The sequence below is a fragment of the Plectropomus leopardus genome, chromosome 5, assembly GCF_026936395.1.
Source record: "Plectropomus leopardus strain MGB_pleo_1.0 chromosome 5, ASM2693639v1, whole genome shotgun sequence".
Lineage (NCBI taxonomy): Eukaryota > Metazoa > Chordata > Actinopteri > Perciformes > Serranidae > Plectropomus > Plectropomus leopardus.
This window is the reverse complement of record NC_142180.1, coordinates 35,050,102-35,068,711: the sequence shown is the minus strand read 5'-3', so window position 1 is coordinate 35,068,711 and position 18,610 is coordinate 35,050,102. Positions and strand designations below refer to the sequence as shown.

General features: G+C 39.7%; 1 protein-coding gene across 4 annotated transcripts in view; it reads left to right on the top strand.

The window, feature by feature from the left end:
* Positions 1-407: 407 nt before the first annotated feature.
* tprg1 (tumor protein p63 regulated 1) overlaps positions 408-18,610 on the top strand; it is a 59,981-nt gene continuing 41,778 nt past the window's right edge. For 2 of the 4 annotated variants that reach the window (XR_015776676.1, XM_088078078.1), the window contains exons 1-2: positions 409-779; positions 5,493-5,647. The gene's annotated coding sequence lies outside the window, so the exon portion shown is untranslated. Of the gene's footprint in view, positions 780-5,492; positions 5,648-18,610 lie in introns of all 4 variants that reach the window. The other 2 variants (XM_088078080.1, XM_088078079.1) reach the window with 2 other exon arrangements.

The window sequence follows — 18,610 nt, the reverse complement described above, 5'->3', positions numbered from 1 at the left end:
GTCTGTTTGGTCAAGTTGGATTCTTACTACTATCACCATGTCTGTTTATATTATTTTGCTGCCATGAAAACGCAAACATCACAACTCGGCAAGTTAGTCGAAATTTCCCATTGGTAACATTGGAGGGCCGTTAATGTGCTCGTAACTGCTAAATACGCTAAATGCGATATTTCCGAGGGGTACCTGAAGGTAGCATAATACCGACATAGTAAACAAGAGAGATGGGGTAAAAATGAAGTTTAAATAAACAGTTTGATTGGATTTGCCATTTTTTGCTGAGCAACAGTTTTATTTGCAAGGAATTAAAAAAAAGAAGTTTTGATTAATTTTATAATTTAAGTTTTACGATAGTCTACTTAAGGCAGGTGCAGTGGTACCGGCCGTTGTCACCTCCCCCCACAGCTTCAAAGTGGATCAGTCCATCCTGTAATGTCAGAGGTCACACACAGGCACCGGAATAATGGGAGTAAAATCTCAGATGAGATGATAAAACAAGTCCCAAAAATGAAAAGGTGGTTTTAAAATTTCAGAGTTTATTTTTAAAAAAAAAACGTTAGCGTCGAAAATCATCGTTAGCAAACGGCGGTGATGACAACAATCCGCCAACAGCGCCAGAGAAGGACGAGAGTCGTGACGGTGCTAACGGAGCTAACAAAGCTAACGTCAAATAGAGACGAGGACAGAGTGTGGACAGAATGGACCAGGCTAATACCAGCGGGATAACGTGACAGGACAGGGACAAGAGGAGGAGGACAAGCGACATGACAACTTCTCACCAGGTGAGACCGCTAATGCTAAGCTAGCTCATGTAGTGATAGCTAACGGAGCTAGCCTGTTAGCAGCAGCACCGCCATGACCAGCGCTGCTCACTGAGGCTTCAGTGTCTCTTTTTAAAGTGTATCTGCGCCGAAATTATGTTTATTGAGTCTGTTTTATAACCAAGGCATTATTTTTTTTCTTGCATCATGCATACCAAAGAGGGAAAACGAAATCCAAATGTCAACATTTTCAATTTATTTCCACTTATCCTGGGGCAAACCGAGGAGTACTGGTTCAGGCAGCAGGTGCTGCAGTATTCTGCCCAGTGATACCTGAAGTGATACTTCAGATTTGGTCATCGGCCTCTTCACATCACAGCAATTTTGAAAAGATTTTCATTTTTCTTACTCCTTCAGAGGAGGTTGTATAATTGAAATTTAGCCTCAGGTAAAATGCCAAAGAGGTTAGCCTTCCGCTGAAGCGCCCGCGCGTCTATCTAGCAATCTTTCTCTTAGCTCATGAGCTTTTAATGACAGACTTCAAATAAGCTGCAGACATCACAGGTTCAGCTGTTAACCCCGCGTGATGATGAAACGAGACGCCTTCCGATCACTTCAGCCTCATTTTTGCATTTAAATTTCTCTCTTAGCACATCACCCCTGTGATAATTACACTCAAACAAGATAAAATCAATTTTTAAATTATCTCAAATGCCAGCTCCTGAGCTAAGGTCCCTTTTCTTTTAACATCAGAAAAAAACTATTATATCTTTGTAGTGGAAACTTCTGCAGCCACTGTTTGTTTAATTTAAATGAAAGTATAATATATACAGAGGCTGTGCATGAAGGTTTCATAAGGCTGGATTAGCAGATCTTTTTTGGATGCGCTCCTTTCACCGCACTACATCCAACAAAGGAGCCTTGCGAGGCAGATTAAGAATTTACAAGTGTAATTTACTGTCTTATTGGATCCATCTGTTGTTTCCAGTGCGGCTTAATAATGTGAACTTTTACTAAAGTAAATGTTTAAATCAATGAATGATTGAACAGCTTTGATGAGTGCGCAGTCATTGAAATACCAGAGACACATCTGTATGTTTTGCAGTATTAAAGTGAGAGGGTGAAGGGTAGAGAGAAATGGGCGATACCCATGTGGCCTCAATAACTTACATTGCTGGAAAAAAAAGAGGGAAAGAATACTTATTTTTTTAATCCCAGGACTGAGAATTATTTGATCACACATAATAAGTCCAGCCACAAATGCTATTAAAACTTAAAACCCGGATCCTTTGGACCCAGAACAAAGGCAGTGGAAACATCAGTGATAAATTATTCACAGCAAACTTGTCGCCCCTCCCTCCCTCATCACTGTTTTGCCCAGACACTCCAAGCTAATCCAACTCCATCCTCTTTGGCTTGAATTACTGGAGAAGAGACTTCAGATGCCTGAACTTGTGCACCTCTGCTCTGTCATAAAGTTCACATGCCGTTCTCTCTCTGCCGTCTTTCTATGGTTTTGTTGAGCTGATGTTAACAGCCTTACGCAATGTGTTGCATCGTCTGGTGCCGAGCTCTGTGGGTTTACATGTTTTTTCTTGCTCAGATGCAAAACTCTAAACAACAAATTTCCAGTTTGTTACTTTTTTAGTTTGTAGCCTACAGTTAGTTTTTAGTTGTGGCTCTGTGGATAGAAATGTCAGACTGTTTTTGTCCAAACTAAAATATATCTCAACTAATGGTCAAAGGATTGGCTTGAAATTTTTTACAGATATTCGTGGTTCGCAGATAACACATTGTAATGATTCTGATGATTTCCTGATTTTTCCTCTAATGCCACCATGAGTTTGAAATTTGTAGTTTTAAGCAAAATGTCTCAACAGTGATTGATTTCCATTAAATTTTACACAGATGTTCTTGTTTTCCACATAAGAAACAGATCAGTGGCGCATGAAGCCAAAAATAGTTAATGCAAAGGATAAATTACACAGGCGATCGGCACTGCATCCGCATTGTGTGGTTGGTGGATGAATTTAACAAACTTAATGCAGACAGACTTTCCTGCGTGAGTTCAGTGTTTGCTTCCTGTCTAAGGGGCCGTTTACATGGCAACGGTCCTTGCATGAAATGTTAAAACTTTTGTTGCGGTTTGGTCTTTGTCCACACAAATAGGTTGTCTTGGGGGCCTGAAAACGCAAACTTTTGAAACCCAGAATGTAATCTTTTGAAAATGCCACCCCTTTCTTGTGCTGTGTAAACTGGCAATGGCAATGATTTGTCATCACAAAGTTACGTCCTTATGTTTACACTGTGGCACACGGCAACCAATGCAGACTGTCACAAAGGTTTGGATTAGGCAACAAAGTCACAGACGGTTGGGTTTGGGCAAAAGAGGCACATGGTAAGGTGTGGGGAAAAAAAGAAAAACACCACATCCACACAGGAAGTAAATTCTGGACTCCTGTGTGAAAGTCAACTGTTTGTGGGACGGATCCACCTCAGCACCCGCCTCCATATAAACACACTCGTCCTTATATCACGTTGTTACCAGCAGCGTTATAACCTGATTTGTTCAGCAGCATGTCATGCACATGCGACCTGTTCTGTCCGGTCACCTGCGCAAGTGAGGCCGCCCATGCACTTAGCATATGGAAACGCCTGGTGCCATCCGGCCGTCTACTGGCGTATAATCACAACGTCAACAGATCTGTCTGGCTGTGTTCCCATCTCACCGTCCAGACGTGTTCCAGTTTAATGTGGAAGGCTTGTGGCTTTTGGTCTCACGCTTGTACGCCGACAGTTGAACAGAACGGGCACATTTGACGAGTTTGGAGTGATTTTAACCCAAAACATGATGTTTTTTCTCCACCTTACCAAGTCATCTGTTAACTAACTGCGACTTTTTAACAATATTAACCAGTTGTTGAAGTGCACTTCAACCAGGAGACAGCTGTGTGTCACATACGCTACAGTAAAAAAGTTGGCGTCTCAATTTACTGGAGACGCCAAAGGGTGCCTACAGCGACTTTTTGTAGTTTGCACGATGTGTCGTCTGATGGCAAAAGTTTTAACAGCTGTTGGAAATGGCCACGCTCAGAGGCGGGACGAAAAGCCGGATGTTATATGCAAAGCTTACATAGCAAAAGAAAAACGCAATGTGATAATCAGAGTATCCTGCTACATCAGAGTGCAGTGTTACAGTACATTGATGAGTCAACTCTGCATGACAGTAAACACTATTAATCCGTTCCATTAACCTGCTCGAGCCGTCGTTGTGCCTCCGCTCTCCGGCTGCGGTCTCAGTTTATCAGTCGCTCCTGAGTGAATGATTCAGACTAACAGTGTTTTTGTTCGGGATCAACCAGCTGTGATTAAGGGGATTTGGGGGGGATTTTGTGGATTACCACTCCAACATTTGTGTATAAACAGCTGAATGTCACAGGTTGTGTGTACTATCATAACTGAGTCCATTCACTTTACAGGGTGGATTAAATGAAAAGGTGTCAACACAATAACGCAGAAAACGGCTTATAAATCAATTTTTCTCCCACTTTTCCTCTTTTTGTTGTGTGGATTCTTTTGCAGGAAAAAATGTGATGGTTAAATGTAGTGAATAGCAGTTAACAACCAAGTGATGGACTAGATCAATAGCAGATACAGCATGCTCATTCCTGCAATGTGCGGTATCACTGTACATATAATATCTAATATTTTTATCTTTCCAAGGAAACAAAAATCAAGCAACGAAGCAATGAATCAAGCCAAGAAGCTATTTTTATATGAATAGTGTCTTTGTGTCCTGGAGGATTTTACGGCGTGGGCCTGTTTTCTTTCTTTCCTTGTTCCTCTGTGTTTTATGGTGTAATCAACATTATTGATTATGTCTCCAAGGCCCTGTGTAGTAGCTATGAATGCAGCTCTTGGATCTCCGATTCAGTGTCCTCGCAGGAAGTGAACATCATGTGGTGGTTTCTTTAACCAAGTCACACTGTCAGTTGTAAATTACTCGCACACATTTAAAAATGGCACCTTCGTAATTCAGTCCATGAATTGTTTATTATGAGTATATGTGCGATCTATAATCTATAATTGATAAATGCATGACTATAACTATGCATTGATTAATGTATGAATTCATGTATGACATATTTGTAATGGTAAGCTGATTTCATGCCAGCATGGTAAATTTGCATGCAACACTACGAACACCTTAATTAATGGCTTAATTATTGATCCCTAAGATATCACCTGTTAATTATTATTTCATAGTAATCTGATTTTTTTAAAACTAAGTCAAGTCAAAGTCAACTTTATTGTCAACACTGCCATATGTACAGGACATAGACAGGATTGAAATGTCACTCAAGCACAATTTGGCCGAACTGTATTGTTATGTGGATGGTCTGTTTTTAGTTGTATGCGCGGCTCTGCAGCCCTCCAACAGGTAAAAATTGCATAGAACTGTGTAAAAGCAATCACACTTTAAAAAGGATTTGAATAAATAACTCATTATAACTCATTTAACATTAAAATCAATTAATTAAATCAATGCATCCTGTTGTTAAAACCATCTAGTTAGTTAATTCAAAACCAGTTAAATTAGCCTGTGCTGCAACGGGGATGCATTACAACAGTGCCCAATGTATTTTGGCATTAACTCCCTTTGAAACATGACATTTTAACATTTCAGTTTTGTCATTTTTCCCCCCAGTTTAAAATGGCCTTTTCTCTCTTTAGTGCAGTCCTGCATGCTGCTGCTGCTGTTTACCTCCTGTTGGCCTGCAGAAGCCTCTGATATACACGCAGTCATCAGCTACCTGCCAGCCAACAGATCCATTTGGTTTGAGGTTGATGCGCCACCTCCTACAAATCCTGCCTCTGCTTATTTGAAGGTAATTTTGTCCAATGTTTTAATTTTCGGTGTGTAATCCAGCCGAGAACATTACTTGTATCACTTACATTGTTTCCATATTTACATTGTGGTGACAGTGTGACCACTGTCTGGGTTATTTTCAGAGACAACACTTTTTTGAGTAGTTGAAACACTACAGTCATGTACCACAGGGAGGTGGTTGTGGTGAAAAGCTAAGTGGAGGACTGTGACACCAGAATTCAGCATCCACATGTGAACTTACGGCCAGGTGTAGGCAACAAAACAACTTTGGTTAAAATTAGGCAAAGACTGTGTTTTTGGTTAAATGTTTATGAAAAAAAACTGCGAGAAGCAAAGAATTGGCCCTTCATACCAGCACACATGTCCAGGGTGCTGTTGGACACTAGTAGGACTATGCATGTCCACAACTGTAGGACACTGCCAAATGACTTGATTATGTTGATTAGGGTTCAAAATATCCTAAATCTGCACAGTAAATTTAAAATGGCTGACTTGCTGTTGTGTTTTGGGTATCGTTCCAAGAGTTTTTTTTTGTATCTGTGTCAAAGTTAAAGGTGGGGGCTTTGACTTTGAAAATTGTGAGGGGGCGCTAACTAGCCATTTTATTACATCTGAGCATGAGGCCCATAAAACATGAAAATTTTTACCAGTTGCAATGTGTGTGCCAAGTTTACGGAGTTTCGTTGTTTCACTGTTTGACTGTCACCACAGCACCGTTAAACATGATCATTTATTCTCTGTAAGCTGGAAACAAACTAACAGCTCTCCATTTCAGATATTAATAGTGTTTGCAAATCGCAGTTGTGCACCATGCTCGCAAAATGCAACTAAATAGTCGTGGTCTGGAGCTCTGCAAAAGCCCTGCTCTGTGTGTGTGTCTGTGAGAGGCAGAGAGCTGTAGAAGAGAGTGAGAGAACCAAAACGCCGGTGGCTTATAAAATTGACGTGACAATTTAATCTTGATGTTCGCAATATAGTCATTTTATATATTGCATGTGGAACCCGTGTTACCTTGAGTATATTTGTTATTTTGCCCAACCCTACATTGGAGATATATGAATTACTTTTTGTAGGAAAACGTACAAACAGTTTATGAAAACAGCTCAGACAGAACTGCCAAAGAGCTGTTGTAACTGTGTGTAAGGTGTTTGAACGATATCAGAAGTCTCAGGGTGTGAACAGATTCCTGGAAGCGGCTGAATACTGTGATGTGAAAGTGTTGGAATTAATGCTGGAAAAGTGGCTGTAAATGCTTTTGCCTGACATCAATCACCTGAATATAGGCCATGTGAAATATTTAGTCCACTTGTCAGCGACGTTGCAAACTGACACCCTCACAGCTGCAAAGCTACTGTCTTAAAAAGTAAATCTTACTTTTCTGGTTTGTCATCAATCCATTGAGAAATCCATCTGAGAGTGTGAAGCGAAGTTTACTCCCTTCTTCTCACATCAACACAACGCTTCCACCAGGCAACCCTGTGGCGCTCGCTCTCACTGAGGTGTGTGCGCTTCTCGGCGTGTCCCTGAGACGCATGAACGCCCTGATTTGAACACACGCTTGTACAGTGTATGACCAGACTTTTCACGAATTTTTGGAGCACATCTGCAGGGCCCACACACTGCTGCGTGTTGATGGAAACTCCCCCGCTATTTCAAATATGATGCTGTTACTGTGGTCAGTGTGTCTGGAGTGCATTTTAGAGAATTTAGGAAACTTAAATCAAACTTTCAGCGTCAGTAACAGAAAGACAATGCACTCGTGTCAACACTTTGTATATTAAAACCACCGTGTGAAGTCTTGTTTACACCATGACTCATGGAAACAGTGATTCAAGCATCTGATGTTAATGTACCTACAGTAAAACTGCTTCAGTGATTCTCAATCATTTGTGAATGGTGGGTGTTTTTTTTTTTCGTTAAATGACTCTCTATAATGTTACTTTTTAAAAATCCCTGATCCATGGCATGAACAACGTGATACACACATACATTCATTTTTGTACCTCGTCCTCCGCTAAAGGTCACCATTAATGCCTCCCTCAGGCTTCTTCTGCATCAGTCTCCTAGCAACCTGTTGTTATTTGACTGTCCTTAGTCAAGGTAATTACAGGGAAGAAGATGTCTTCACCAGCTGATGGGTCTCCAACTCTTTTTTTGAATAAAGACACTTTTCTCGCGTGTTGGTGCAGCCATGTAAAGCTGATAGGAGGTGATTAATAAACGGACATCTGCGGCTGAAATCAGTAGCTTAACTTTTTGATTCCAACCATTAATCCTTCGTAACAGCTTGTCCCATAAATCTGTTGACTTTTATCTAAATGTCAGTCTTTGTGGCTGCAGTGATCTGTTGTGGAGAATGCACGAGAGATTTAGCATGTTAGCATCACGCATTGAAATGATGGTAATTTTATCTAGGGCTGTGCAATATTACGAAATATATTGTGTGATGATAAGAAAACGTCTGTTGTTTCATATTATGTTATATTGTTTATGTCTTTTGCGTCCTCTGAAAACGCTTTGTGTCCGTTCGTGTGGCCGATTGGATGAATCCTTATACTGCGGTGACAGTTTAACTGTCTGCTAACAAGGGGCTGACAGATTATCGGTCTGGCTGATTATTGGGGCCAATATTTGGTATTTTGCCAATTATCTGAATCTGCATTATATTTTAATGATTGCCAATAAAATTAGTTGATGAAAAAGTGCAACGAAAGTGTCAGAGTGGGAGGAACTTTTACTTTGTAAATCTCAGGAAGCTGTTTTTATTCATTATTTTTGTATTTATGTATTCACTTGACTTTAAACAAAGTTTTGTGTTGGAGTTTGTTATATTCCGAGTTCAATATTTCCAGAGAGGGATGTATTTTATTGTATTGTGTGAGTTTAAATGATCAAAAATGGTTGTGTTACCTAGAGGCAACAACGTACCATAGAGGGTTAAATACAGAATTTAATAAAGATCTAAAATAAGGGACATTTGAAAAGGGGATTTTTTTGGAGCCAAGAAACATATGCATTAAAAAAAAGAATTTCATTTAGATTAGATTTATGAGGATTTTGGATAATGTTGATTTACTGGTCTGGGTGTCGTTAAAAGGTCTGTAAATCTGTCTTCACAGGTTTTCAGACATGTAGTCTACATATAACAGCAGCTTGATGGCGTTTAGATGTCTATACTCCACACTCAGTCGGCAGTAGAGTAATTTCTTCAGATCTGTGTCTGATTCGAGGCCCTCCCCTCCCCCGCCTCTTCTTAAATTTTAATAAGCCCTTTTGAGGATAACCATGCTTTCCGTGTTTTTAGCATTAGCCTGCTCATCCCTCACTGGCCACGCGTGTTTCGCATGCTCTCCATCCCGCTGGTGAATGATTCCCAACTACATGATCAAAGCCATTTTGAAGATCTGGTCTGTGGTTCAGGTTTTGCATGGTAGACGGCACACTCCCGTGCTCCTGGCACGATCTCCCATTCTCACAATATCCACGCACGCTGCCAGCAGAAACCTAATTTGTGGATTAACCCTCGGATTTACATCTTGGAATGTGGCACCTTCCGAGGGAAAGTGTGAGCGATGCCGGCTCGCATTTGAAGAAATCATTAACAATTAAGAGCAGGGGTAAAGGATGACTCAAAATGGTTGCAGAGCAGCACGGAAGCACCATCGCCGGCTGAAATAGTAATGTGTTTTCCTGTGTAGCTGTCAGCTCTCTTATCTGCGATCCTTTGAGTGGCAAAGACTTGACGTGGGATTCAGACAATGCGGATAATGTTCTGCTCCTGCTCACAGAAACAGTTAATGGGAAAATCCATCCTAACATGGATCTCACATATGTAATTCCTGCGTTATCCCACATTTGCATCCACCTTTTGGAAAATCTTTTCTATTGTTTCCATAGAACAAGGCCTCGTCTATCCGTGATAACAACATGTACTCGGCGTGCATCGAGCGGCTCTGCTGCACAAATGGAGGAGACTCCCCTCTGTTTTGTTTAACCCTTTTGAAACCCTTTACTTTCCTGGTGCTGCTTTCAGCTGCCTTTCACGAGTATTTACAACTTTGACATCTGAACGATTTGATTGATTTCTTTAAAAAAAAAAATAAATAAATAAAAAAAGGGTAAAAATGCAATAAGCAACTTGACAAGAAATCTCCAGCAAATTGCAAGATATTAGTAGATTTAGAAAATTTATTTTGAAAAAAGGTGGAAAAAAAGGGCTTGGAGAACTATCCTTATTATTATCATCATAATTTAATATTTTAAACTATTTTACACAGTTTTTACATTTTTTTACATTCATTTTAATGTTGTCATTTCTTGTTTTTTTTTGTTTGTTTGTTTTACCTTGTCAAGTTTTTGTTTTATTTTGTTTGTTTATTTGATTTTTTTTCGTTCTAATTTTCAGGCAACTTTCTTGTACTTTTTGTACTTTATTTATTTAGTTGTTTATTTAGTTGCTGCAAAATTAAAACAATGGTGACTTTGAAAAAAAAATTGTGAATGAATAAACAAAGAAACAAACAGATAACTAACTGGTTAAAAAAATACAGCAAACTAAATAAGGAGGATTCTACCGTTAACATTTTGCAGTTACTTTTACTTAAATTAACATAACTACAGGTTGTTGTATGGAAAATCTGTTTGATGTGAAATATTGAAGAGAGAAGAAGAAAAAAGATAATAACAATTATAATAATAATATAATATGAAAACTACATGTATAATTTACATAATTACATTTTTGAGATGATTTTTTAAAAAATTATAACTTTTTAAGATTTCTTTCAAGGTCATTCCTTGTAGGTTTTTTTTTAAAAGCTTTCTTTTTTAATACAGTTTTTTAAATTACTTTTTTAACATTTCTTATTTTGTTGCTCATTGCCATCCCATGTTTTTGAAAGACTCAAGCTGAATTGCTCAGATTTCAAAGAGTTAACTCACAGAATAAAACCCAAGAAGCAAAAAAAACATCAGAGCGCGCAGATGTAAGCCAACTGACTTCTAATAAATAATTTGAAATATACGGTAGCGGCTCAAAATCCTCAGGTTAAAAGGTTAGAGGGTCATAAATCAGACATACACTTTATATTTAGTCTTTTCTCCAAGGCAGCGCTCGGTGCTCACCTCGCTCTCCCAATCTGCTCATGTTTTATACATGTCACCCTTCACACTGCGTCTTCATCTCGCTCGTTCCCCAGGCATACATTGAAGAACTGCACAGATCTATGTTTTGTTTCTGTCAAATGTTTTTCTCCGGGGCAGAGTTTGGGCAGCCTGATGATTTTTAGGATATGAGGAGGAGAGACGTTGGGTCCTTGAGCACTGTTTGTGATGTGTCCACAGGCCCGCGGTGCCGCTGTGAAGTCTTCCTGCTGAATTAGACGTCGTAACCCTTTAATGGGTTTATCGAGCGTTTCAGGTGGTTTCCTTCTAGGAAGACAGTCAGACTGACTGTTAGCATGTGGCCTTTTTATGGTGAAGGTTTCAGATATTGTTGTTATTTGGTTCTGTGTCAGAAGGCTTATGGAGCCAAATTATATAAATGATTTTAGAGCCATTTTTTAAAGATGAGTAGGTGTCTGTAGCCATGATAGCGGCTCTGTGAGGTTGTACTGAGGCAAATTGGTTATTCGAGCTAAATGTCAACTTGCTAAGGAGCATGTCTGTGTTCCCTCAGCCTCATGTTTTTTGTTGTTCCCTGAAAAGTTACTTATTAACCACAAAGAAAATTATCAAAATATGTTTTTTGTTTTGCTTTTAATTGATAGAAAAAGGAAGTTGTAAAAAAGACGTTCCTGTGTGTCTTTTTGGTATTGTTGACAGCACTTTAAATTTCTACTTTAAACACTCAAAATGGACAATGTGTCAGTTTTTTTGCAAAGATTTAAATGATAAATGTTACAAATTGTACTTTGTGTGCATGTCCTTAAAGAATTTTATCCAACTTAATTCTTTAACTTGGAGTAAAGTAACCCAGTGACTTGTAACACATTTGATGCAATGGCATTTGTTTTTCTGAAAGTAAAAAAATACAAAATCAATACAAAATATTACTTTATAGTGATGTAAGATTTTGGCTTTAGCTAAGCTAAAAATATTAAGTTGATGAAAAGCGCAAAGAAGTTTTCAAGTAGAAATCATGATTAAATTGTATGTAAAATGTGCATTGGTTTAATTTTAATTTAACAATACTTGACAATTTTGTTTTTCAAACAACTTTTTTATTCTGAAAAAAATAAAAACATTAGTTATGACACTTTTTTTTTCACTTTCTATCCACAGTCTCATGTATAACTAATAACTATAAATGATAAAGTTTTTGCAGTGGTGTTTGTTTAAGATTCCAATACCAAAAGCCACCTTTCGCATCCTCATGATACGCTGCCGGGCAGCGTCAGCTGAGAACGCAGCCAAACAGAGCCGTTCTCGGTGTTATACGCTGTCAGGTGGTCGGACAGAACCTATTGCGTCCACATGATACACGGCACGATGGCATCAGAATGAGGAAGACGTGCTGTTGTTGCCTAAACATAACCACATGCAGCGTAATCCCACCATGTGAAACCACGGTAGCGGCATCCCTGAACATCAACAACACACGCAGAGGGAGAGTGTAATATGTAGACACGATAGTCCACTGCAAAGCGGCATTATATGATGACTGAGGTGCGAATGCTTTGATGATTTCTCAGCCCTGTGTTTCTTCAGATCAGTACTTCCTCCTATCAGGTCATGTTTTTGCCCCTGTAACAACATGGGCATCCCTGACCCAGACCGCTAACCCTGTTAGGGACTAATTTGGGGCGACATGTTGTCCGACCACGTTGGAACTCAAATGTGTTGGTAGTTGTTGCAAACCTCCACACTCAAAGATAGAGTGAGAAGCTTCCCATCGTAGAGTGCAGGGAGACATGATATTGTTTAAATACGGGTATAAAGACACACCTTTTCATTCAGTCTCTCCTGGAAGACATTCACAGTGTTGCACTCTGTTGTTCACATGAAAAGTGCCACAAATAGTTGTGTAACAAATGAAAAAAAGACAGCTAGAGAGAAGTTCAAAGCCAGCTTACTTCCTCACCTCTGCGCGTCTGCACGCCAATCATGGCGAGAGGTGTTGTGTGAATGTCGGGATGTCGGTTTCGGAAAGTTTCAGAAATGGTCGGACACAGCCGCCATAATATAACATCTGAAAAGTGTGTGTGTGTGTGTGCGTGTGTGTGTGTGTGTGTGTGCGCGTGTGTGTGTGTGTGTGTGTGTGTGCGTGTGTGTTCAGAGGCCTGAATATTTTTTCTTAAAGCCCCAAATCTGTTAGGATGTTTAAAATAATTTCAAAGGGATAGTTGTGGATTTTTTAAGTATAGTTATGTATAGTCAGTGTATCACAGACAGTAGCTGGCGGCCGGCACGCTCCCAGTTTGCAGAAGCAGACAGGGGTTGATATCAAAGACATATTTTAGACACTTTAAAAAAAGGCCTACCTTAAAAAAATCAATATCAGTCTTTTTTTATTAATTTTATTTACATGTACTTATTGATTTTGTAGAGCAGTATAAAAATACAATAAAAAAACACCAACAGCAAAAAGAAACAAAAAAACAAAGAAAAAACAGGAACTGCTTAAGCAGAAAAAGACAAATCAAAACAGAAAAACAGGATATTTGTGGAAACAAAGAGCAGAAAAAAAGACACATGTTATGAGTTGCAGGTTATTGACATATGATGCATTAAAAATCAACATCTGTCTAAGTGGACGCTATATTAAGAGTATTTTCACCGCTTTACACAGCCTTTTCCTTTGACACTACATTTCTCATCTGCCGCCGGTCAGCTGTTTGGGTCAGAAAGTGCTGTTAGCGGCTGTTACGTAATCCGACAGAAATGAAGCTTCATGTTGAAAACACTCTCAATACAGTGTCAACTTAGACTGATACTGTATTTTTTAGGCAGGTGTGTTTTTTTTAAGCTGAACTGAAATGATCTGATAATGCTGAACTGTGGGGCGCGTGCCTCGTCCTATTCTGCAAACTGAGAGCGCCGACCGCCAGCTACTGTATGTAATACACTGACTATATATAAGTACCTCATACAGCCCCACTTCAGATATCCACCACTATCACTTTAACTTTGTGTCAGTCAGACAATAATACGTGCCTATACTGGTCATCCTATTATACTATTCCCACAATGACTCAACGAGAAGTGATCTTCTGTGTTACATAGTACTGAAGAGCACATTTTCTTGGCATTGTTTGGGATCCTCGATTTGCAGTTAGATTATTATGGGATGAGTTTAAATGCAGCAGATTTGTCAGCTAAACATTCATTCTGTGAACTCCACTCCAGCATAGTATAACAAAAAAATAGGTCTCCAGATTAGTAATGCTGTTTACGCCAATGTTATGTAACTTAAAAATAGTAACATGAGACAGTTGTTGCCTCTTTTTAGGCGGCAGGAGTGAAAATGAGTCATCCTCACCATTTGTTGTGTTCTGATTTCAGAATGAAGAAAACAGTTAGTCAAAATAGGATGTAGACTCTTTTCCTTATGTTGTTCCAGAATGATTTACAGATATTTAGACGTCCTTTTATTTCAAATGGCTTAAAAAATGTCCACACGTTCTCATCCCAACTCGTCACATGGTGCAGCTCTGTCCGTCACCCTCTGCGTCTACTTATGACGTTTTAGGTATTCTTCTGAGTCAGCTGTTTACGTTCTGGGATGCTGTCAACGTTATTTCAACAAATGCACATGATGGGATGATGCAGCGTGATCTTTATGTTTACACAACAGCACATAGCAACCAACGCGGACTGTTACGATGGTTAGGATTAGGCAACAAAGTCAGATAGATAGCACGTGATAGATTAAACCACAGTGTTGTTGAACATCGTTTATCGCTATTTTGTGTAGCTCCTGCCTTAAACGGTTTTTGGATGTGAGTGATTACTAAGCTTTTTGTGTCACCTCAGCAACACACTTGCCAAGCTGCAGAACACCGACTAAGACCAACAAACAACAAAACTGTTTTTTTGGCATCCAGTTGCTGTTTTCCAGTGGCTTTTTTTATTTAGGCACCAAAACACTGTTTTGCCATGCTGGATAGTGTCACGTTTTGGGGTTTTTTGTTTGTTTTTTTTGCCAGGCCATCACTGCGTTTTCTGCCAGGATTGAACCAAACGTGATATTTTTCTAAACATAATCGAGTGGTTTTGCGCCTGAATTATCCACACCGTTGATCATATCTGCTACATAATGTTCAAATATGAAGGATCTGTGGTTGCCAGAAACCTACTATGCCAATGTTTCTTCTGCAATTGGGTTGCACCACCGCACAGACGTTCAAGTCTGATCTACTATTACACATTATTCATAATACTGTATGTGACTTTTTGATATTTTGTGAACATTATTGAAACTCTAGCCATGCTGGAGGCATACAGATGGCTCAAGTGATGGAAATGTATCTGTCATTTCTTTATTGTCGGTGTCCAAAGGAGCAAGGAACTGGAGAAAAAATCCATGACTATTTTCTGGATTGCACCATTAAAAGGTTAAAACGTGTCAGTGAATGCTTCTGTAATCTCCTTTTCAGTAGAGAGCGAACAATATTTCCAATTTACATTATGTAAATGTTTTTTTTGTAAAAATTCAGAATGCAATTTAGGTTCTTAAGTCATGATTTGCATCCATAACGCTGCTCACAGTGGAATGCTTTCATACTGTAGGCAACCTCAAAATTATATATTACCATTTGGCTGTTGTTTTTTGGCCGAGTGTGCATGCGCTTCCAAAACCATCAGCCCCCAGGCCGGGATCCCAGAGGAGATAAGGGATGAAGAATAGATGGCATTCTGAGCTCTCAAGCCTCACGCACATGTTTTTATTTTTACCTCCAGACTTCTTGGGAGCCATCTGTTCAAACATTTAAAGAATACCTTGCTCTCGCCAGCCGGAGAGAGTAGAGCAGCTTGACCGGCAAACACTGCGCTGTCGAGTAAATGTAGCTCCCAAGATAGAAGGGCAAAGAGATTTGTTTGAGATGAAACCAGGAAATAAGAGTCAACTACGAGGAATTCATCTGACACCGAGGCAGATCACACAGCGACGCAGGATGTGATGATATTGCTCAAGAGTCTGCAAACATGCTTTAATTGTGTGCATCTGACCAGCTGGGTTAACTTTTGGTCGATTGAAGAATTGATCAACTTCCTGCTGTTTTTCGTTGTGAAAGCCTCCGCTGCACATATTTGTGGGCCGCTCGGGGGAACAGCTTGTTCTTGGCATTGTGTGTCAGGACGAGACAAAACATTCAGGCATCGTAGAGGAGGATCCAGAAAAACACAGAGCCAGTGGACACACGAAATATCAGGGATACTTGACTTTGCTTTGGGGGCCACTTTTGCAAAATGACAGGAGCCCAGGGGCCAGTCGCAGCAGCCCCAAACATGTTTCACAGATTTATGGACAACTATGGAGTTTTAGGATGTTTCTTAAATTATGGTATTTCTAGGACTTAGTAGGCCTACATTTCTAGGATTTTAGGAAGTTTTTAGGATTTTAAGACATTTCTATGACTTCAGGACATCTCTGTGATTTCAGCGCCTTTAATGATTTTAGGACATTTCTAGGACTTCACCATGTTTCTAGGATTTTAGGACATTTCTAGCATTTCAGGATGTATCTAGGGCTTAAGTACATTTTTAGGATTTTAAGACATTTTTAGGATTTTGGCATGTTTCTAGGATTTCAGGGCAATTCTAGGACTTTAGGACATTTCTAGGATTTTAGCACCTTTCAAGGATTTAAGAACATTTAGAACTTGAGGATGTTTCTAGGAATTGAGGACATTTCTAGGATTTTAGGACATTTCTGGGATTTCAGCACATTTCTAGGATTTTAGAACATTTTTAGATTTCAGGATGTCTCTAGGATTTTGGGACATTTTTAGGATTTTTGGATGTTTCAAGGACTTCAGGACATTTCAAGGACTTAAGGCCATTAGGGTCTTAGCTAGGACCTCTATGGGGGGGGTGTGGGGGATCCTCCACTGGCACTTTTTTGATAAACAAGCTGTATTTTGATGCTGTTTTATGCACTCTGGCACCTTATATGTTGTGAATCACTTAACCTTAATTGTGAATTAGAAAATGGTTGGGGGGCCAGATTTGGCCCAAAGACCATAAGTTGAGTATCACTGAACTAAATCTTCCGGTACATATTCCCCCTAATATCCCATTCTGAATTACAGAGCACTTAATCACTGTTTAATGCGTTCTGTATAATAGCTCGGAGATGTAAGGTAAAGTAGAATAAGAGCTCCAAAGTCATATTATCTGTGTTATTCAGAACACCATTGAAGCTCATTTTCTGAAGAATGTTATCAGGTTTAAGCTTCAAGTCTTAAAGACGCTTTTTTTTCCTCCGCTTTCCCGTCTCTCTGTTCATAATTGGCTTTCTTAAGCAGATGGCAGTTTTTACAAAAAGCCAAATTGTGACACTGAGTGCCTCCCTCAAGACTTCTCCACCATTTTCTGAGAAAGCCTCAGAATAGATCCCGACAAGCCATTACTGTTCTTCACTTCCCCCTGTTTATTTCTATTTACAGCAGTTAATACAATTATTCCCAGTCGTGACCTATTTAAGCGGTGCATGCTATGAGCCATTAGCATTCAGCGAGTCTACAAAGTTACCACATTGATGGATTTGTGAAAGGAGGTTGTGTTTTTTAGTGCGCGCGTAGGTGGAGGTTCAGAGGCCTCCTGTTTGTCTTCATTTAACTGATTTTCTGTTGCCATAGGAGCAGGCGTCTTTTTTTCTCCCATGAAAGTGCAGCACTTCAGAGCGCACTGTCTGGATTCAGATCTACAAGAAGGTGTCAGGGGAGTTGTCCAGGATTTTACACTTATCATCGCTTCCATTAGATGACTTGCAGCTCACTTTGGAGAAAATGTTTAGTTCAGAACATCTTTATCGTCGCAGAGCCATTCATGAGTACACAGTGATGTGGATTTAGCAGATCTTTTAAAAAACAGCCTATATGTGCTGCAGCATGTGGCAGAGCAGAGACGTTTTCTGTGGTTATAATAAAGTGTAAATGTAGGATTTGTTAGCTTTTGTTCCGTCATCGCTCGTGTCTTGTTCTCTTTTGGAAGATTTTGGATTTTTGTTGCTTTTGATTTATCACTCCGACCGAGAAGGGTTCAAGTTCTCACGAATAAAGCAGAAAAGAGAAAAGTTGGTGTAGAGTCCTGGATACATGATGTTCACTGCCCTCCACGGCTTTGGACCTTCCCTCAGCCACAAAAACAACCAAGCAGCTCACACTCGTCCCCACAGTTCCCAAACCCACATCCCAACCCAGTCGCCAGAATGCATTTTGGTATGGGATGCTATAGGGATGTCCCGATCCAGTTTTTTGCCGGGGAGGCTGTGGCTCAGAGGTCAAGTGTGTCATCCTCTAACCGGGAGATTGGCGGTTTGATCCCCGGCACCTCCAATCAACATGTAGTCAGTATGTAGAAGTACAAGATACTGAACCCCAAGCTGCTCCCGATGCTGCATCATCAGTGTGAGTGCTTACTGAGTAGCAGGTGGCACCTTGTACGGTAGCCTCGGCGACCAGTGTGTCAATGTGTGTGTGAATGGGTGAATGTGACATGTAGTGTAAAAGCGCTTTGACTGGTCAGAACACTAGAAAAGTGCGATACAAGTGCAGTCCGTTTAGCATTTGCCGCCGATCTGAGTAATTTGATATTTACTATCTGCCAATACCGAGTCACGGTCCGGTACTTGTATTTATTATAATACAGCTGCACAATGCACACTTAAAGTACTTTAAAGTTATTAGAATTAATCCAGTGTGTATGCTTGACAGTTTAATAGCTTTGCATTTAAATACAAGAAAAAATGTCTACATCCAAACAGTTCCATAGAAGTTCCTTATGGATTTCATATTTT